Here is a 22,398-nt window from a genome sequence, read left to right on the forward strand (position 1 = left end):
TTTTTCTTCTTTGTTGAGTCATAGGAACCACCGTACTGTTAAGTGGGGTCCAAGAGAACTAGTCAGAATGACTGAAGTGATGCTTAACCAAAATCCTATGTCTTCGAGTGAAGACTATGAGAGCGAATCTTGTTCAGAGTTGGACAAGTCAGCTTTGCTTGTATCCCAAGTAAAGTTGCCATGTGTGTTTGAAATCTGACCGTTGGAACACGTGTCAGTTCCTTAGTGACCCAGGGTCATTTCGGAAAAATCAGGTCGGGTTGCCTAGTGGCTATAAATAGCCCACCCCCTACAACCATAAACGGTTGGCTGCTCAGAGTTAAAGTACGGCTTTTGTCGTTTGAGAGCAACCCACCTTGAAGCCTTTGAGAGAGAATTCCTTGAGAGGATAAAGCCCTAACCACCCAGAGCCAAAGAGTGTTAGGCATCACTTAAGTCTTCTTATCTGTGTGATCTGAAGACTTATTACACTTGAGGACTGTGAATCCTCCAGCCGGTTAGGCGTCGCGTTCTGAGCATCCAAGAGTCATTGTGGATCGCCGGTGAATGAAGTCTATGAAGGTTTGGAAGTCTGCCTTGAAGACTTACCAGAGTGATTGGGCGAGGACTGGGTGTCCTTAGCTCAAGGGGAATAAGGTGAAGACGAGGTCTTCTGAGTTGAATCTTAGCCTCCCTAACCAGACGTACAGTTGTCACAGCAACTGGAACTGGTCCAACAAATCATTGTCTTCAACGAGTCACTGGTTTCATCCTTTCCTTCCCTTTACTTACTGTTGGTTCTTGTGAAGTCATTGTACGATAGCATTACCATTCGACTTCACTAAGTGATTAGGTGTACTGATTGGCTTCTCAATATCTTCCTACCTGATCCTTACTGCCTAGCTGCTATTAGTCATTGTGCTTTCACTTCATTGAATACGTGACTATGGTTTGCCGAGTGTAGTCTACCTTCCGCTGCATGGTAATAGGTTTATTTCTATCGTTTGTCTTTGAAACTTACATGTTTTGAAGACTTCCATAAAAATCGCCTATTCACCCCCCCTCTAGTCGATCACTAGCACTTTCAATTGGTATCAGAGCAAGGTACTCCCTTGTTCTGTGTGATTCGATTTAACCACCTGGAGTTTTAGCTATGTCGACTGCAGGGATAATTAAAGTCTCTGCTGCGTGCCCTGTCTTCGATAGAACTGAATATCCCTACTAGAAGAATAAGATGCGCATGCATCTTGAAGCCATTGATGTCGACCTATGGTATGTTGTCAAGACCCCGACTCAATGCCACATCGATCTAGCATGTAACACCTCATATCACTTTGCGGCCTCACGCACGGTATTCCCACGGGTGTCGCCTTACCTTTGCCCGGGACCGTTTGCGCCTTTTGGCACACGTATATGACAGTGTCGCTAGCATCCATATGATAAGGAGTCCGGGCTGACATGGCTAGTCGTAAACCCAAAGCGGCACAGACTTACAGGGACAGGCATCCATGACCCAGCATCGAACGTGTCGGTCATCAGCGAGTGAATCCAGGCTGTAGCACTGGGCTAGCAGGACTCCGGTGAACCGGGCTGTAGCGGGCTAACAGGACTCCGGTATTCACCGCGTGACATTTCCCCGAAGGGACAGACATAGGAACGAAGAAGGACACATGCCGGCCAGCCTAAGTGTTCCGGAGCAGTAGCAAGCTACCATGGCTCAGTGGAAACACTAGGAGACATTTCCCGGTAAGAGAGGCTACTAAAGATAAACAACTAGATGGTCAGATCCCACACATACCAAGCATTTCAATAACATACACACAATATGCTCGATATGTGCAAATACAACATGGCATCACAACATGACTCTATGACTCAAGTAATTTATTCAATAGGCTCCGAGGAGCGAGATATTACAAACAGGGGTCTCATGACCCAACATTCAGAGCATACAAATCAAAGCACAAACGGAAGCTAACATGTCTGAGTACAGACATCTATAAATGAAAAAGGCTGAGAAGCCTGACTATCTATCAGATCCTGCCGAGGGCACAAGATCGTAGCTGAGGTATCAAGCTAAACGTCGAAGTCCACGCGAAACTACTAGTGAGACCGAAGTCTCTCTGCAAAACATAAAATAGGCAAACGTGAGTACAAATGTACCCAGCAAGACTTACATCAGAACTATCTACATATGCATCATTATCAACAAAGGGGTGGTGGGGTTTAACTGCAGCAAGCCAGCTTTGACTCGGTGGCTATCCTAACTACGACTGCAAGCGACTCTTTTGAGGTGGCGCACACGAGTCCACATATTCACCATATCAATACACCACTATGGATCCGCTCCCGTCTCCCTACGAGAACGCCATCCATAGCACTCACGCTTATCTTGCGTATTTTAGAGTATCCACTTTCACTTGTCTATGAACTGATATAAGCAACCCAGAGGTCCTTTTCCGTGGACACGGCTATTCGAATAGATTAGGTTAACCCTGCAGGGGTGTACTTCTTCACACACGCTCTCACCACTTACCGCCGTTTACACGACATGTACTCGGCAACCTTCAAGCGGAAGCCCAACGTGGGTGTCGGCCACGGCCTGCCTAAACACTCAAGTCTCTAGTCCAGGTTTATCGCCTATTCGGGTTCCATCCATGAGGAGATCCGGCCGGAGTTTCGCTCACAGCCCCAAACGATGTGTACAGGGTTCCGTGACACCAAACGGGCGCCCGGTACACCGTGCCACGTGCCTACCGCATCACAGCCCACCCCTACGGTCAGCGCTGCCCACGGCCTCCAGCATACTACAAACACAAGAAACTACTTGCAACTCCTGGACAGAGGACAAGGGTGATCAAGAAGCCGAGAGGGTCCATTGGTTTCGGGCCCAATGCGTGGTAGTAGCTGAATCATGGATCACAAACACAGAACTCAGTTCCTGAGGACGGCTGCAATGAGACAACCCACCATGTACTCCTACATGGCCTCTCACCGCTACCTTTACCAAATCGTGTTCACACACTTAGCTCACACACAGTAGGACAGGTTCACACGCCTCTGATTCATCCCCGATGAATCAGACCTGACTCAACTCTAAGCAATAGCAGGCATGACAAACAAACATGAATGAGTAGGCACATCAGGGCTCAAACAACTCCTACTCATGCTAGTGGGTTTCATCTATTTACTGTGGCAATGACAGGTCATGCAAAGGACAAAGGGGTTCAGCTACCGCAGCAAGTAACAGATGAATCGGTGTTGTCCTAATGCAGTAAAAGAGAGCAGGAGCGAGAGAGTAGGATTGTATCGGAATGAACAAGGGGGTTTTGCTTGCCTGGCACTTCTGAAGATAGCATTGAGTCTTCATCAGTGTCAACGATCACATCATCGATACACGTCTATCGAGAGGGGACAATTACCGGCAAATACAGAAAAACACGATCAATGCAATGCACAATATGATGCATGCTATGACATGGCAATATGAATGTGTTTTGGGCTAATGCACCTAAAACCAGGTTAAATGAAGTTGGTTTGAATCCAAGATTCAAATTCAAACTTCATATGTGGTTATTTAAATGTCATTCACTTCATTTGCCCTAAACAGTAGTGATAAGTTGTTCTAACATGCATGAAAATGGTACAGATGGATTCCTTGAATTTTTCTGATAATTTTTCATATATAAATTATTTAATTTGGAGTTACGGTTAATTTTCTATGATTTTTAGAAGTTTTAGGCATTTTCTGAAATTTCAGAATTAAATTAAATCCAGAAAACAATACTGCGTCAGCATGACGTTGGCATGACGTCAGCAAGTCAACAGGGTCGCCCAGAGTCAAACCTGACGTGTGGGGTCCACACGTCAGTGACTAACTAACTAACCTAATTTAATTAGAGCCGGGGCCCGCATGTCAGTGTCAGCAGAGGGGGTAATTAGTTAAAATAGGCTAAACTAATTAGCAGGGGGGCTGGCCCCACCTGTCATCGACCCAGGGGGGTCAAACCCCTGGTCAGCGGGGCCTAACCCGCCGGCGTCTAGCCGCCGGCAATGACCAGACGCGGCGGAGGCTCGGGAATCGCCCACAGAGCACGATTCGAGCTGCGGCTAGGCGCGCTAGAAAGCCCGCGATGCGGCGCATCCAGTGGTGACCGCGGTATGTGCTGGGGCAGCGTGTAGGGACGGTGGTGACGGGCCGGGCGGCTGCCGGAGCTACGGCTGCACGGGCGCGAGGGCTGCAGTGCATTAGCCAGAAAGCAGAGAGGCGCATCGGGATCCTAGGGACTGGGCGAGCACGCGGGAGCTACTAAAATGAGTGGAAGAGCTCCGAGGCGCGAGGTTCGCCGGCAATGGCGATGGCCGGAGCTCGGTGCTTGCGGGGATGGCGGCTACGGCACGGGAACGAGCAGGAGAGGAGGGGGAAAACGAAGGAGTCCTCACAGCGGAGTCGTTGAGCAGCTCGGACGGCTCGGGGAGGCCCTCTTTGGCGCGAATCGACGGCGGGGATCCATGGTTGCCGGCGAGGGAGACGATGATGCTGACGGTGATGCAGTGCGCCCCGGGCTTCTGATCTTGAGCGCGCAGAGGAGGAAGACCTTCTCTCAGCAGCTGGACACGGGGCGAGGCCTAGGGTGCACGATGGCTACGGTGCTCGTCATCGGCGGCGACGGCTACGTTCGGTCGCGCTCGAGGAAGGGACTGGAGGGCGAGGGAGAGAACAGGGGATCGAGTGAGCGAGTCGGACGGACTGGAACGGCACCGAGGAGGGGATTCGCGGCGTCGCGCTGTCCTCGGACGCAGGCAGGCAGCCTGGTGGCGTGGCGCTCGCGCGCAGGCGCGTCGACACGCCTCTGCCTACTGGCAGAGGTTGAAGACGGTGGGGAGCTGGGCTGGCTGGGCTGGTTCTGGTGGGCTACACAGGGGAGGCTGGGCCAGCACAGGTGAGCGCCAGGTACTTCTTCTCTTTTCTTTTATGTCTATTTTAGTTACTGTTTTCTATTTTCTGTAATTGTGTTTGGATTTATTAAAAATGCCAGAGCATTTCCAAATAATCATGCAACTGACTGTGGCCACTGTTTGGAATATTTCCAACAGTAAACATTTCAGTTTGTGATTATTTGAGCATTTAAAATATTATTAGCAATTAAATGCCCAAATGCAAATACTATATAATTTAATTCAAAAATCCAGGAATAGCCTATAAATATGTTCATCATTTTTGGAAGAGGTTTTCACCTTTAACAGAAATTATGAACATTTCCAAAGGGCATTCTGGGTTATTGAAAATATTTTTTTATTGAACCTAGTTAAATTTCATTTGGTGCTAGGGTTTCAACAATCCCCATTTCAAATTTAAATGAAATTTAAACATGGTGCAACACTCTAATGCATGCACTAGGCATTGTCAGAACTAGGGATGTGACATATGTTGTCAAGAACGGCGTTCCCAAGGCTGGAGAAGGTGTCACTGCCGCTGATGTCAAGAAGTTCATTCAACTGGACTCTACTGCCAAGAATATCATCTGTGGTCATCTGACCAAAGGACAGTATGGCCGCGTGAGTGCTTTGGAAACATCTAAGCTAGTCTGGGACTGGCTATCCAAGGTCAACGAAGGCATCTCAACCCAGAGAGATCAGAGAATCAGTGTCCTTCGCAACCTCTTCAACCGCTTCAAGAGAAATGATAATGAGAATGTCCAGCTCACGTTTGATCGACTCACTGACATCACAAACGAGCTTCAAGCCCTCAGCCTACTGAGATCACCAAGCATGAAGTCGTCAAGACACTCCTGAGATCACTTGACAGTTCGTTTGACACCCTAGCCCTGATGATTCAAGAACGTCCTGATTTCAAGACACTCGATCCGTTTGACATACTTGAGAGGCTCAACACACACGAATTTCAGCTTTCTGAGAAAAGAGACATCTATGGTCCCAACTATGGGCGAACTCGTGCCTTGAAGGCAAAGGCTGTCTCCTCATCTGAAGAAGAATCTGACAGCAGTTCTGATGATCCTGAAGACATTGGAAGGGAGCTTGCTATGCTTGTGAAGAAGTTCCAAAAATTCACCAAGAAGAAAGGCCTCAGAAAGTCTTCACGATCAAGCTCAAGGAATGATGAAGCTTCTGCTCGTGACTACAAGAAGAGAACATGTCACAAGTGCAAGAAACCTGGCCACTACATCTCTGAGTGTCCACAGTGGGACAATGAGAATAAGAAGAAGAAGAAGAAGAGCAAGGAGTATGACTCTGACGACAAGAAGAAGAAGAAATACTCAAAATCTTCTTCCAAGTCTTCCTCCAAGTCTTCATCACACAAGAATAGCTCATCTGGCAAGGCACGTGCGTTTGTTGGCAAGGAAATGGACTCTGAGGAGGAGTCCGCTTCTGAGGAGGCGGAGGTGGAGTCTGAGGAGGAGTCCGATTCTGGCGTTGCAAGTCTGGCTACAGCATACGTTGCCAAGTCCATCTTCAACACTGAAGACAATGACTTCATCACCGACACCGATGCAAATGACAAGGACTACTCCGCTCCTTCCTACTGCTTCATGGCACGCGGTGCCAAGGTAAACACACACACTACTCACTATCAAACATCTAGTGATGATGACTCTGATTGTGGTTCCAAACCCAGCTACAAAACACTTGCTAAAATTGCAACTGAACAACAGAAAGCTATGGAACACATTCAAAAACTGTTAGACAAAAGCGATGATATGTTAGACGCTGAAATGACTCGATCTCAGTCCTTAATTGAACACATAAAAAATCTTCACGTTAAGTATGAGGAACTTGAAAGTCGTCATGAAACGCTCTCAACAACTCATGAAAGGCTTTCCTATGATTATCTTCAAAGGAAGCAAGATCTTGAGAAATTGAGAGCGGCTCATGAAGATCTTCAAAAGGAAAACAAGTCACTTCGCGCCGAACAGATCAGTTCAGCTCAGGAAGGATTTGAACCACCATGTCTTAAATACATTGAGCGTGATAACGCTACTTCTGTTGCTGAATGTTCTACTGCTGCTACTGTTGCAATATCTTCAACTGTTGATGTGGTAACTAACCCCTCTGCTGAGGATACCACTGCTATTGCTGATGAAAATGCTAGGTTGAAGACACTGCTTGAAACAGGGATGTACAAAAGTCTCAAAGGGCATCAGACACTATGTGATGTCCTCAAAAGGCAGATCCTGAACCGAAACCCTAGGAAAGAGGGTGTTGGGTTCGAAAGGAAAATGAATGCTGATGGCTCTTACTGGAAACCTGAGCAGTACCCCAAAACCACATGGGTTGCTGCAAAGGAACCCTCAGCAGATTCATCCACCCTATCTGGCTTCACTTGCGCTAACCCCATTGTTATTGATGAATCCTTTGATGCAAACTATAAACTGTTTAAGAATCAGAATGGCGAAGTGTTTGCCAGGTATATTGGTACTAACTGCAGGAATGGACCGCCTATGAAGAAGATCTGGGTGCCGAAAAGGTGTTTGGAGAATCTCCCTGTGAATATCATCATGACACCACAAGTGAAGAAGGCAAACCCCAGACCACAGGCTTCATACGGTCCAAAGGCTTCATACAGACAGAGGACTCACCTGAGTCACACTAACGCAAATGTTTTGCAGGGAAGCCATACTCAGGCCTATGAATATGAGTGTGGTCCATCAAACCGCATGTTCATAAGACCAAGAACTATTCTGCTTATTCTTATGAGTACTATTGTCCACCTGCAAGACTTTTTGCTAGGGCTCCAAAGCCAAAGTTCTCAGATGCTGCACTTAGACTTATTGCTTCGAAGCCACCCCTGAAGATGTGGGTGGCTAAGAAAGCTTAACTCTCTTTTGCAGGGAAAGGTCTCCAGCCGAAAACCAAAATCGTCTAACACTATTGCTGGGGACCTTAAACATCTTGTAGGGCGCAAGATCAAATGCCCAAATGGTCTTATTATGTACTTTGTTCCTGAATCGCTTGCAACTTGCCCTATCAGTCCTAATCTCGATCTAAGCTTTAATAATCCACTGGTTCGTCAAATGTTTTTGCTTCACAATTCTCTTCGTGAAGCCTATCCCCCTAACTGCATTGTAGGGTACGACACTAGCTGCTTCAGAATGGATTATTGATAGTGGGTGTACAAATCACATGACTGGCAAGCAAATCCTTCTCATGGACTCAACTTTACGTCCATCTGACAAAAGTCACATCACATTTGCTGACACTGGTAAAAGCAAGGTATTGGGTCTAGGTAGAGTTGCAATCTCAAGGGATCAACACATGGATAAAGTCATGCTTGTTGAATCCCTTAGTTTCAACTTAATGTCTGTCTCAATGCTTTGCGATTTAAACATGATTGTGATGTTTGGAAAATATCGTTGCCTTGTACTAATGGAATCTGACAAGTCTCTAGTGTTTGAAGGGTATCAGAAAGATGATTTGTACGTGGTAGATTTCTCAGCAGGACCACAACTTGCAGTATGTCTTCTAGCAAAAGCTTCTGAATGCTAGCTCTGGCATCGAAGGCTAGGGCATGCTAGCATGAGGAACCTCCACACCCTTGCAAGGAAGAAGCATGTCATAGGCATCGAGGGCGTCAAGTTCAAGAAGGATCACTTATGCGGTGCATGTGAAGCAGGAAAGATGACGAGGGCCAAGCATCCCTCGAAGACAATCATGACAACGACTGAACCCTTCGAACTGCTACACATGGATCTCTTCGGTCCCACTCATTACTCAACTCTTACTACTACTGCTTGTCTCTATGGCTTTGTCATTGTTGATGATTATTCAAGATATACTTGGGTGCATATAATCCTTTACAAGACTAAAGTGCAGGATGTCTTCAGACGCTTCGCCAATCGAGCAATGAACAACTATGGCGCCAAGATAAAGCACATCAGAAGTGACAATGGCACTGAATTCAAGAACACTGGCCTAGATACATATCTTGATACTTTGGGAATCACACATGAATTCTCAGCTCCGTACATGCCACAGCAGAATGGCATCGTCGAACGCAAGAACAGAACACTTATTGAGATGGCTCAGACGATGCTTGATGAATACAAGACTCCAAGAAAATCCTGGCCTGAAGCCATTGACACTGCATGCCATATCATCAACCGTGTTTATCTTCACAAGCTTCTGAACAAGACATCCTATGAGCTCCTTACTGGCAAGAAGCCAAATGTCAGTTACTTCAGAGTATTTGGCGCTCGGTGCTGGATCAAGGATCCATATCACACTTCAAAATTTGCACCAAAAGCACATGAGGGTTTTCTGCTTGGATATGGAAAGGATTCGCACTCCTACAGAGTCTTCAATCTCTTTCATTATAAAGTGGTTGAAACAGTGGATGTGCGGTTCGATGAGACTAACGGCTCACAAAGAGAGCACCTGCCAAATGTGCTAGATGAAGTTCCATCTAGTGAATCAATCAAACTTATGGGAACTGGAGAAATCATACCTTCTGAAGCTCAACCTGAAGAGGAACTTATCATCTCCGCACCTGATCAACCTGAAGACAATGCTCAGCCTGAAGACAATCCCTCTAACAATGACAATGATCAGCAAGAGCAAAATCTTCGTCCTGTACATCCCCGTGTTGCAAATGAAGTACAAATTGAGAGAATAATTGGCAGCATCAATGCACCAGGTCCACTCACTCGTTCAAGGGCAACACAGCTAGCAAATTTCTGTGGGCACTTCGCATTCATCTCAATAATTGAACCCAAGAAAGTTGAAGAAGCCTTCATGAAACCTGAATGGATTCAAGCTATGCAAGAAGAGCTTCAACAGTTTGAGCTGAATAATGTATGGGAACTGGTTAAGCATCCTGATCCTCGGAAGCACAATATAATAGGCACCAAATGGATATATCGCAAAAAGCAAGATGAGCATGGTCAAGTTGTCAGAAACAAAGCTCGTCTCATTGCTCAAGGATACACTCAAGTTGAGGGGATTGACTTCGATGAAACATTTGCTCTTGTGGCTAGACTTGAAGCCATACGCATACTGTTGGCCTATGCAAATCATCATAACATACTTCTATATCAAATGGATGTGAAGAGCGCTTTTCTTAATGGCAAGATTGAAGAAGAAGTGTATGTTGCACAACCGCCTGGCTTTGAAGATCCAAAACATCCTCTGGGTAAAGAGTTCGATCAAAAGGTATACCGCTCCATGATTGGTTCTTTACTTTATCTATGTGCATCTAGGCCAGATATTATGCTTAGTGTTTGCATGTGTGCTCGATTCCAAGCGGCACCAAAGGAATCGCATCACTTAGTTGTGAAGTGAATTCTTCGATATTTGGCTTACACCCCAACTCTAGGATTATGGTATCCAAATGGCTCAGAGTTTGATCTGGTTGGATTCTTGGATGCTGATTATGCTGGTGGTGGATTGCAAGTCTACATCAGGCACATGTCATTTTCTGGGACGATCACTTGTATGTTGGTCTTCAAAGAAGCAGAACTGTGTATCTCTCTCCACTGCTGAATCTGAATACATTGCTGCTGGATCTTGCTGCGCTCAGCTTCTGTGGATGAAGCAAACACTCAAAGACTATGGCATTCATCTGAAGCAAGTGCCACTCTACTGCGACAATGAAAGCGCCATCAAGATTGCCAACAACCCAGTTCAGCACTCGAAGACAAAGCACATTGAAATTCGTCATCACTTTCTCAGAGATCATGTTGTGAAGGAAGATATTGATATCATACACGTCAACACTGAAGAGCAATTGGCAGATATCTTCACCAAGCCCTTGGATGAGAAGAGATTTTGCAAGTTACAGTGTGAGCTAAATATCTTGGAATCCTCAAATATCCTGTGATCAGGCACACATCCTAACACTTATGCATATTAATGACTTAGATGTGCAACACACGAAGTAAAGTATATCTTCAATCAATGAAGATTTACATTCTAAGTGTGAATACATTAATGTGGAATCTAACTTCAAAGCGCCACGATAATTGTGCGCCGTGTCTGGGTCTAATACTTCCTATACAGTGGGTAACGCCGCCACCAAATTCTTCTGTTTGAAGTGTTTTACCCATGGCGTTACATTTGCTATGTATTCACATTTTTTTGTCTTCATTCTCAACTTATCCTCATGATTATCTTCACTATGTTGGTTTGATTGTCTTTTTCACATATATATATACATATATATACTAGTGTTCTGTCCTCTACATCATTCACTTATAGCTATGTCTTCTTGTTGAATCTTTTGAACTAAGTGAATGTGATCGGACCCTAACCTCTCTATGCTTTCTATCTCAAACTCTATCTCTCCAAATCATATGCATTCTCTTGAAATTGTCGAATGTCTTCTCTGCGTCCTTGTCAGCAGAGGATACAGAGACAAACATTAAGTCCGTTTTCAATGCTAATTCCTTCACATGAAACCCGGAGAAGTAGGAACGACCACCCGACAATCCAGGCATGCGTGGGAACATGGAACAACCTCCGATATGTTGCATGATGGCCACGTGTCCTTCAGATGTGAAGCGCCAGGGGCACCTGTGTAATAACACTGTGTCGTCCCTGTCCCTATAAATACACGCCTCACCACAGTCATTATCCTTTCTTCCACTCTCGCTCAAACCCTAGCACCACTGCTAGCCCTCGACGACGCTGGCGACGAAGCGCATAGGTGCCGCGACCTCTCCGACGCCGTCTTCACGCCGGCCGCGGACATCGTCTTCTCCGCCGCCGCCATAGGTGTCCTCCGTCGCCAAGTTAGGGCACGGACGATCGAACTGCTCGGCCTCCTCTACCACTCCGTCTAGCAGTTCTTCATGTGGTAAATAAAACTTCCTTTTTACGGCCCCTTTGATCCTATAGATTCGTCACTTTCTACCACAAGCAGTTTCTGTTCACACAAGTTGGATCTATTTCATACTGCATCTCATAATATGCCTAGTATGTTCACTTATGCTTCACAAAGTAGTTAGGTTCCTCACTTGTACTGATCCATGGATTCGTACAAATCTAGAACCAACTCCTTATCTATGAGTGAATGTATTCGCACGATGAGGTCAATGTCTTCTAAACTGATTTATCTTCAAAATCTTCTGAGAATGCATATGACCTCTTCCCCTTCCCTCGCACCTTAATGCTGTCACAGGTACATGTCCGTGGGAGAATCCCTTGGTTCTCATAGTCTGCATTCATTTGCAAAATTCTTACAGCATCATATAAATTCTCCCGAAGCCAGTTCCTGTTTGTCCAGCAAGCGAAAGCCTTTTAAGCCTTTGAATGTATTGAAGCCATTCAGTTTAAAGTTCATGGCTGCAGAGAAATCAGCAAGGAAGGGTGGCAGAAAGCGTCGAGGTGAAACATCAAGAGATCTGCCCGATGACCTCTCAGAGCTGTACAAGACAGATCCAGAAGAGGATTACAATCAGCGCAAGACACGAATCCAATGGATTCGACGATATTGGGCAGAACAGTGGTTCAAGTACAGGTTTGTGACCAAGGAATATGCTGAGAAGAATGCCATCAAGTGACCATGGGGAGACATCCTATACAGAACTCTTTAACCCAGGTCCAAAGATGAAGCCATTGAACAAGGCTTCTATCCCTGCATGGTCCATGGACCACAGCCTGCGGATGTTGACCCATCATCATTGCTATGGTGTCGTGACGACAATCTGTTCAAGCGCAACTTCCAGTTTGCCCAGAATTCGGCGAAGTAGAACAAGAAGTCATTGGGACTAGACTTCAACCCTGGTCCCTCTACTCCCCGTGTCGATGGCACCCGCGAAGCTGAACCCAATCTTGTTGGGCCTTCTATAACCTGGACGGTCTTATCACTCATATCATGGTTAAAGGGACAACCATGGATGAGCCTGCAGATGACGCTGAATCTGATGAAGCGCCTACACCGCCGAAGCCAAAGAAACTGAAGCAGCCTAAAGCTTCAAAGCCTGCCTCAGCACCAAAAATATCACGGGCGAAGCCACTGGCTACTGCACCTCCTGAAGACAGTGTGCAGTCTGAAGATTTGTCATGCATCTCCAAGCCCTCAAAAGTCAAGATGCCTCTGCAACACACCAGTCAAGAACTGACTGCTGCTGCTATTCTGCGAAACGACGCCATTGATCTATCCAGCGATGAAGATCTAGCAGATGACGCTCTTGAGCAACTGATCAAGAGCAAAGAAGAAGCTGAAATCTTCAATGATTTGCCTCTCTTTGATGTGGCAATCATCCATGGCGCCATTGCTTCAGAGCTAGCTTTAGCTCAGCGCATCGTTGAACTGAAGCAAAATATCGACTTTGAGAAAGTTTAGTTCAAGAAGCATATGGCCAAGCTCAGCGTACAAGAGGTCAAGAACTTCAAGATCATGCTGCACGAGCTCAAAGAAGCCTTTCTCAAGAAGCGTGGAGAAGCTCAAGGTTCTCGTGAGCGCATGAAGAGCCTGGCTGACAAGTGTGTGCAAGCCTACAATGAGGCTGAGAAGTGCAAGGCCCTTGGTCGTCCTGGCATTGACCCCAGGATGGCTGCAAAGAAGAAGAAGAAGCCCGCTGTGACCGAACCCGACGCACCAAGGCAGGAAGCACATCCCATTGTCTTCCCAGCCAGCATGACTGGCTCGAAGCCAAAGGCCAGGTCAACCGCTTCAGAACTAAAGAAGACGAGGACTGCTGAGGCTGAAGCCAGAAAGAGGAAACATCCTGAAGCCTCTGATGCTACTCCCTCCAAAAAGAAGCAGAAGACCAAGAAGGAACGGGCTGCTCCCATAGAGCCCTTATTTGTTGAACCTATCTCAATGGTTCGCCCTGCATCTACACACCAAGAGCGCCAACTGATTGTCCATGAGCCTGCTTCCACAGAGGCTCATACAGCTGAAGACATTCCAGCAGTTGATCCCACCGCTGCTGAAAACATTGGTCACCATGACAATGTTGAAGATAATGTAGTTCTTCCTCAGATCGAGCACCAACAGGTATCATCGCCTGTGCTTACGCACAGCGAACTCATCATCATTGGTCGTCCTCTGACGCCAATTGCTCAGGATGCATCATGGGTTGATCACCCACAACAACAAGTCACACCACCCCGGCAGGAAGAAGAAGATGACTTTGAGGCCCAGCCAACTCCATCTCCAGAGGCGTCATCAGTGTTACGCAGGCTTCGCAAAGGACCAAGGTCTCAAGTCCCTCTTTCGAGCGTTCCAGAAGGAGAAGTGCCCCACCAATCTGTTGTACGTCAAGTGTTTCCAGATACCACTCCTACTGTGAATGTCTTCGAGTCTGAGGCTAAAGCTGCTGAAGACATTCCGGCTGCATCAGCCGACGACACCCAAGAAGAAGAACATGTCCCTACTCCCCCAACTACTGAAGAAGCTGTTCTCGAGGAGAACGTATTTGTGCCTGACCCTCCAGCTCATCAAGTGGAGGTAGAAAATCTTGAGGCTGCCACCACCAACACAAATGAAGCCAATGACGTTGTCATGGCTGAAGCAAATGTAGAGCCTGCACCAATGCCAGAAGTCAATGAAGCCATTGATGCAACTGCTCCTAAAGCCTCTATTGTGCAGCCCAACGCCTCTGCCACTGCTCCTGTTCCTGCACCTGCTGCTGGTCCTCAGTTTGATTATCATGTTGAGCACAGGCCTTAGGTACAGAAGCCAATGCCAAGATTGCCCAGGTTTCCAGGTCCTGCATCAGCACCTAGATCCTTTAATGTCAATGGCTTCAAAGCAGACAACACCTTCTTCAATAGCTCCAAGAACCCCTACTCAAGGGAAAGAATATCTTCTGATTGGTTCTGGAGCTATCCGCAGCGAAGTTATTACTCATGCATTCTGTACAATCAAGGTCGCATCTTCCCTCATATGCATCTTGACACCGAAGCAATAACTGGTCTGCCCTGCTTGGAAGAAGCTCTGGATTGCTTCAAAGAGGCTGGATTGTTGCCCTTCGTCACCGACCAAGAGCACTGGAATGAAGAGTTGCTGCTCCAATTTTATGCCACTCTTCACATACGAGGCTACAACAGAGATCTGAAGACTTGGGTCCTTGAGTGGATGACTGGAAATGTTCATCACGAAGCCAAAGCCTTTGATATCATTGAGCTCACTGGTCTGCCCACTCCTGGAGATCTCTATGAACCTGGCTGTTAGCTTCACAGTGAAGCTATGGAGAGCATCTTTCAGAAGCCTGAACCGAACATGAGTCAGATGCTCAGTATGATGAAGCCTTTGCCTCCAGATGATGCATATCCTAAGGAGTTCTTTGTTGAAGACCTTGAGTATCTGCCACGGACTATCTATCACATTATAAGGCGAACTCTCTGGCCCATCAAAGGACATTCTCCACATGCAAAGCTGGAAGGTGCAATGAAGACTTTGGTCTTCTATATTCTTCACGGCAAATGCTTCAATGCACAAGACTTCTTCATCTGCCAACTTGCTGCATCAGGATCTGATCTTTTTGGCTTGAAGTTCTACGCTCCATGGATAATGCGGCTGATTAAACTCCACTCAGCTATCTCATATCAGCCATCTGCTCGCAATCATCGGATCTTTCTGCCTGACGTGGATATGTCCGTTGAAGCCATTTATCCAGAGCCTGCCAAGGAGCCTCTTAGTCTTCAGAATGCTGAGCATCAAAGTTTCTCTCAGAACCTTGAAGGAGTTGAAGCAGTCACTCGTGTTTATCCTCTGGCTGGTACTACACGTGCACCTCATCGTGCCCTCACTGAAGCCATGGAAAGCACCATTGCCCAACGGCCCAAGAAGCGATCTCGTGTTCTCAATGACCGAGAGCTTCTAGTAGCTCTTCATCAAAAACAGGATAGGCATCATGACTGGCTGAAGCGCCAAATGCAAAGCCTCTTGGTGGATGTCAACCGCATTCGAAATCTTGCCACCAAGAATGCCTTTGTTACCCATGAAACCTGTCAGTGTACATGGAAAGGGCTGACGCTTATGTGTTCTGAGGATGATCTTCAAGAGGATGGCTTCTCTGAACGTTTCAAGTTTGACTCCACACCTCCCCGAAGGACTGTGCTGCGACGAACTCCATCTCTTGAAGACTCTGAGTTCTCTTCCTCTGCGCAACTGTGAATGCTAGAGTGATCGAGGACGAAGATGATGCCACTTCACCGCCCCTACTTCTGCACGCATCGACACTGCTCCGAGTTCTTCTGCACCGCCGAACACCACCGACGACCTTGTTGCTTCGTCTACTCCTCATGGGAACGAGTAGATTCTCTATGTCTTCAAACCTTTTTGGTCCTTACTGACAAAAGGGGGAGAAGCATATGAGTTTGATAGTCTTCAAGCGGGTCCATATGGGTGGTTATTTTATGTTTTGCCTAGTGTTTACAACTCTTGTTTTGATACATTTTGTTCTTTGAGTTGTAACACTTAAACTCGATGGCCGTCTGCTACTTATTTGCTATTCTGTGATGCGATGATAAATTCTGCATGTGCGACGATAAATTCCGCACTTAGATCATTTTGCAGACGTCCATTTTTCATTATGCATGTCATTATCTTCACATACTTTTCATGCATGATGAATTGTCATCATAAATTGAAGAGGATCTCCACAAGTACAACCGGCCATTTGCATTTGCATTCCAAAAGCAAATTACTTATATGCACATCTTCAGGGGGAGCCCTTGCAACTTATGAAGACAATTCCTTATCCTTTACAATTTCACATATTATATTCCCCGTTGAAAACTTCAACTAGTTTGTCATCAATCACCAAAAAGGGGGAGATTGTAAGTGCATCTAGTGCCACCCCTAGTTGGTTTTGGAGTATTGATGACAAACCTAGTTGAGGGACTAATGTGTTTGTGAGAATTGCAGGATAACACAGGTACAAGTCCCTCATTGATTCGGTTTTCCTACCAGAGATGACCCCTAAAAATGTATGAAGACATTGAAGTCAAAGGTGGTATGTGAAGACATTCACATTGATGACTATGACAAGAGAAGACATCGCATGAAGACTATGGAGTGCGAAGGCTTAGACCTTTCATAGTTCTTTTTCTTCTTTGTTGAGTCATAGGAACCACCGTACTGTTAAGTGGGGTCCAAGAGAACCAGTCAGAATGACTGAAGTGATGCTTAACCAAAATCCTATGTCTTCGAGTGAAGACTATGAGAGTGAATCTTGTTCAGAGTTGGACAAGTCAGCTTTGCTTGTAGCCCAAGTAAAGTTGCCATGTGTGTTTGAAATCTGACCATTGGAACACGTGTCAGTTCCTTAGTGACCCAGGGTCATTTCGGACAAATCAGGTCGGGTTGCCTAGTGGCTATAAATAGCCCACCCCCTACAACCATAAACGGTTGGCTGCTCAGAGTTAAAGTACGGCTTTTGTCATTTGAGAGCAACCCACCTCGAAGCCTTTGAGAGAGAATTCCTTGAGAGGATAAAGCCCTAACCACCCAGAGCCAAAGAGTGTTAGGCATCACTTAAGTCTTCTTGTCTGTGTGATCTGAAGACTTATTACACTTGAGGACTATGAATCCTCCAGCCGGTTAGGCATCGCGTTCTGAGCATCCAAGAGTCATTGTGGATCGCCGATGAACGAAGTCTGTGAAGGTTTGGAAGTCTACCTTGAAGACTTACCAGAGTGATTGGGCGAGGACTGGGTGTCCTTAGCTCAAGGGGAATAAGCTGAAGATGAGGTCTTCTGAGTTGAATCTTAGCCTCCCTAACCAGACGTACAGTTGTCACAGCAACTGGAACTGGTCCAACAAATCATTGTCTTCAACGAGTCACTGGTTTCATCCTTCCCTTCCCTTCCCTTTACTTACTATTGGTTCTTGTGAAGTCATTGTACGATAGCATTACCATTCGACTTCACTAAGTGATTACGTGTACTGATTGGCTTCTCAATATCTTCCTACCTGATCCTTACTGCCTAGCTGCTATTAGTCATTGTGCTTTCACTTCATTGAATATGTGACTATGGTTTGACCAGTGTAGTCTACCTTCCGCTGCATGGTAATAGGTTTATTTCTATCGTTTGTCTTCGAAACTTACATGTTTTGAAGACTTTCATAAAAATCGCCTATTCACCCCCCCCCCCTCTATTCGATCACTAGCACTTTCAGAGGGAGTGTCATCTAACTTACTTTCCCTGGTTCTTCTGTATCATGGACGAAGTCAATTACTTGGTATTGTTAAATTGTACAACTTAAGTCAATTTAATTTTGTTAAACAGTACAACTTCAGTCAATTTTCTTTCGTTGTCAACAGGAAATTAGAAATACAAAACGAAGCAGACTTTGTCAGTTACATCCCGTGTTACTACACACTTCTAGATAATGGTATATTATGTTATTATTTTCAAAAGTTATGAACAATTGACTTAGCCTATGTCCACTGTCTTGTGTAACTGAATTTTACCTTGACAGCTCCAGGTCCTTCTAGTTTTGATGAAGAAACAATGGGATCAACTTAATCAAGCCTTCATTAATTTAGTACCAGCTTGTGCAACAATGCACTTTGTTAAACTATTTACATATTTCTATGACATTTCTCTTGTTTTAATAATGGAGTTCATATTTCCTACAAAATGTGAATATGTAGTGTATCTCTACCATGCATTGATATATGTGGTATACTAGTCTTAACTTTTTTTAGCCGCTTACTTATAGCCCTAGGCTTTGAAAAATCCTGGCTCCACCTCTGCATGGTGGGTTGTCTCATTGGAACCGTCCTTAAGAACTGAGTTCTGTGTAAGTTGTCCAATGACTAGCTACTATCACACATTGGGCTCCGGGCGCTCCAAGCTCTCTCGGCTTATTAGCCAACTTGATCTCTGTCCAGGAGTTGCAAATAGTTTCTGGTGTTTGTAGGTAGTGTTAGTAGTCTACCAAGTGGCACCCGGCCAGGTGGGCTTGGGACACACTAGGCACAGTGGCACGGTGTACCAAGTGGCACCTGGATGGTGGGCTTGGGAACCCTGCTCACATCGTTTGGGGCCAGCGACACCCCGGCCGGATCTCCTTGCGGATGGAACCCGAATAGGCAATAAACCTGGATGAGAGACTTGCGTGGTTAGTAAGGTCGTGGCGACACCCTTGATGGGCTTCCGCTTGAAGGTTGCCGAGTACACGTCGTGTAAACGGCGATAAGTGGTGAGAGCATGTGTGAAGAAGTACACCCCTGCAGGGTTATCATGATCTATTCGAATAGTCGTGTCCTCGGTTATGGACTTCTTGGATGCTTACGTGGTACATAGACAACTTAAGGTGGATACTCTAAAATTCTCAAGACAAGTGTGAGTGCTATGGATGGCCTCCTGTAGGGAGACGGGGATGAATCCATAGTAGTGTATTGATGTGGTGATTACTGGACTCGTGTGCGCTGCCTCACCTCAAAGAAGTTTCTCGTTGTCGTAGAACAGGATAGCCACTGAGTCAAATCTGGCTTGCTGCAACTAAACCCCACATTACCTTCTTGATACAAATGCATGTATGATAGGATCTGATGTAAGTCTTGCTGAGTACCTTCGTACTCACGTTTGCTTTATCTATGTTTTGCAGGTGAGACATCTGTCTCACTAGTAGTACCGCTTGGACTTCGACGAGTAGCTTGTTACCTCAGCTACGATCTTGTACCCTTGGGAGGGACCTGTAGATAGTCAGTCCTCTTAGCCTTTTTCTTTTGTAGTTGTCTATACTCAGACATGTAATGCTTCCGTTGCTTGTATGCTCTGAATGATGGGTCATGTGACCCCTATTTGTATTTAATGCTATGTGGCTCTTCCGGGCCTTTATCTATTTGAATTGCGTTATGTTGTGATGCCATGTTGTACAACACATACTTGCATGTTATGCGTACGTGTGACGTGTATTGCTATGTGTGGGATCCGACAATCTAGTTGTTTATCCTTGGCAGCCTCTCTTATGGGGAAATGTAGTCTAGTGCTTCCTTGAGCCATAGTAGTCCGCTACAGCCCGGTTCACCGGAGTCCTGCTAGCCCAGCACTACTGCTCAGGACACTTGACTGGTCGGCATGTGTTTCACTTTGTTCATGTGTCTGTCCCTTCGGGGAAATGTCACGCGGTGACATCCGGAGTCCTGCCTAGCCTGCTACAGCCCGGGTTCCCCGGAGTCCTGTTAGCCCAGTGCTACAGCCCGGATTCACACGCTGCTGACCGACATGCTCAATGTGAAACACGTATGCCTGCCCCCATAGGTTAGTGCCACTTTGGGTTCACGACTAGCCATGTCGGCCCGGGTTCTCTGTCATATGGATGCTAGCGACACTATCATATATGTGAGCCAAAAGGCGCAAACGGTCCCGGGCCATGGTAAGGTGACACCCGTGGGAATACCGTGCGTGAGGCCGCAAAGTGATATGAGGTGTTACCGGCTAGATCGATGTGACTTGGAATCGGGGTCCCGACAGCCTTGGTATCAGAGCCTGACTGCCTGTAGGATTTCCAAGGCAACCTGGTCGAAGTTGAGTCTAGAAATTCTTTAGCTATATAGGGGAATTGATTGTGGAAGGGAACGTAACGCTCTTTTTACTCCTTATACCTCATGCCTTCTGATCTGAGTCATCCTATCTTTCCTACGGGGTTAAGGAACTAGGCTTCCTCTTCCGTCTATCAGGATCACGTGTTACTACTTCGTAGTCTCTTAGGATTGGTTGATCTGAGTCATATTCCAGTTTGAGTACCTCCGGTGTAGTCTGTTTAGTAATATCTCAGAACCTTGAGTGATGGTGTTGAGTTTGGTACTACCCCATCATTTGCAGGATGTCTCATTTTGAGCATTTTACTGCCGTTATGCTGCCGGAATTGTCCTAGGAGTTGGAGAGATACTAATTTCTTGTGCTATTCTACTTCCTTATGATGATGCTGAATCCATCCTTTGTTTCCTTGGTTGGTTCTTCAGGATGTTGTCATCTAACCGAAGTTCTATTGCTCGTAGCCGGAACCACGGAGATGGTAGGGATGAGGATCCTCCTGATCAGTCTGTGTTGGCAAAGTTCATGTTAGAGATGGAGAGGAACAAGCGTGAGTCTAACCGCTTGTTAGCATGTATCGAGGAGAACACCGCACCCCAGTGCAAAGAGTCAGCGACCATCTATGATTTCATTGGTCTGAAACCACCTACCTTCCATCATTCCATTGAACCACTCGATGCAGATGACTGGCTCCATAGTATCACTATCAAGTTGCGTTTTGTGAACGTAGCTGAAGGTGACAAGGTCACCTATGTTGCATATCACCTGGAAGGTCTTGCTAGTCTTTGGTGGCAGAACTATGAGGCTATGCTTCCAGCTGGCCAGATAACCACCTGGAGAGATTTCACTGAGGCTTTTCGCGAGCTTCACATTCCTCAAGCTCTCATTGACCGCAAGAGAGAAGAGTTCTGTAGTTTCAACCAGGATAAGATGGCTGTTGATGCTTACAGTAGAGAGTTTGAGAACCTCGCCCGCTATGCTACAGAAGAGGTGTCCACGGACGCCAAGAAGCGGGCTAGGTTCCGGAAGGGTCTCAACCCCAAGTTGCGTCGTGATCTCCACTTGCATCATTGCAATACATTCCAGACTCTCGTGAACAAGGCCATTAATGCAGAGATAGCTCAACTCACTTACGTGGAGTCTCGTAAGCACACACGTGATTTGGGTTCTTCCTCCGGTTCTACTTCGCAGAAGCGTCGGATTTGGGTTCCGAACTCTGCTCTTCCACCTGGTTATACACCGAGGCCTTCTTATGTGGTGCCTCACCCAGCTCAACCGTATTCTCCACCTAGGCCTACTGGTAGACCGCTTGTCAATGCGGGTACATGTCCTACCTCAGGGACTTGCTTCACATGCGGAGAGCCAGGACACTATGCACGTGACTGCTCTCAAACCAGTTATGCTCCACCCCAACCCGAGAAGCCTATTGACCGAGGTAAGACACCATGCAAGATGATCAGTATCAAGTTAGCTTCCACTGAACGTGGACGTGTGCATCACATCTCAGCTAAAGACGCTCATGATGATCCGGATGTCATTCTTGGTACACTCCTTGTCAATTGTCACCCAGCATCGGTTTTGTTCGATACTGGAGCATCTCATTCCTTCATTTCCGAAAGCTACGCTAACTTGCACAACATGTCATTTTGTGATATGCCCTCTCCACTAGTCATTCAAACTCCTGGATTCAAATGGAAAATTTCTAGTGTAAGCCATGGTAATGAAATCCTTGTTGACAGACTTGTATTCCTTGCCTCACTTGTAGCCCTCAAGTCTATAGATATTAACATCATCTTGGGTATGGACTGGATGAAAGCTCATTATGCCAAGATTGATTGTTACACCAGGTCCGTTCAGCTTACCCACCCATCTGGCAAGATAGTCACTGTCTCCACCAGAGTTGCAAAGCGCCAACTCTATTCTTTTAATGCCAGCCGTCTTCCAGACCTTGAAGTTATCCCG

The sequence above is a fragment of the Triticum dicoccoides genome, chromosome 5A, assembly GCF_002162155.2.
Source record: "Triticum dicoccoides isolate Atlit2015 ecotype Zavitan chromosome 5A, WEW_v2.0, whole genome shotgun sequence".
NCBI lineage: Eukaryota > Viridiplantae > Streptophyta > Magnoliopsida > Poales > Poaceae > Triticum > Triticum dicoccoides.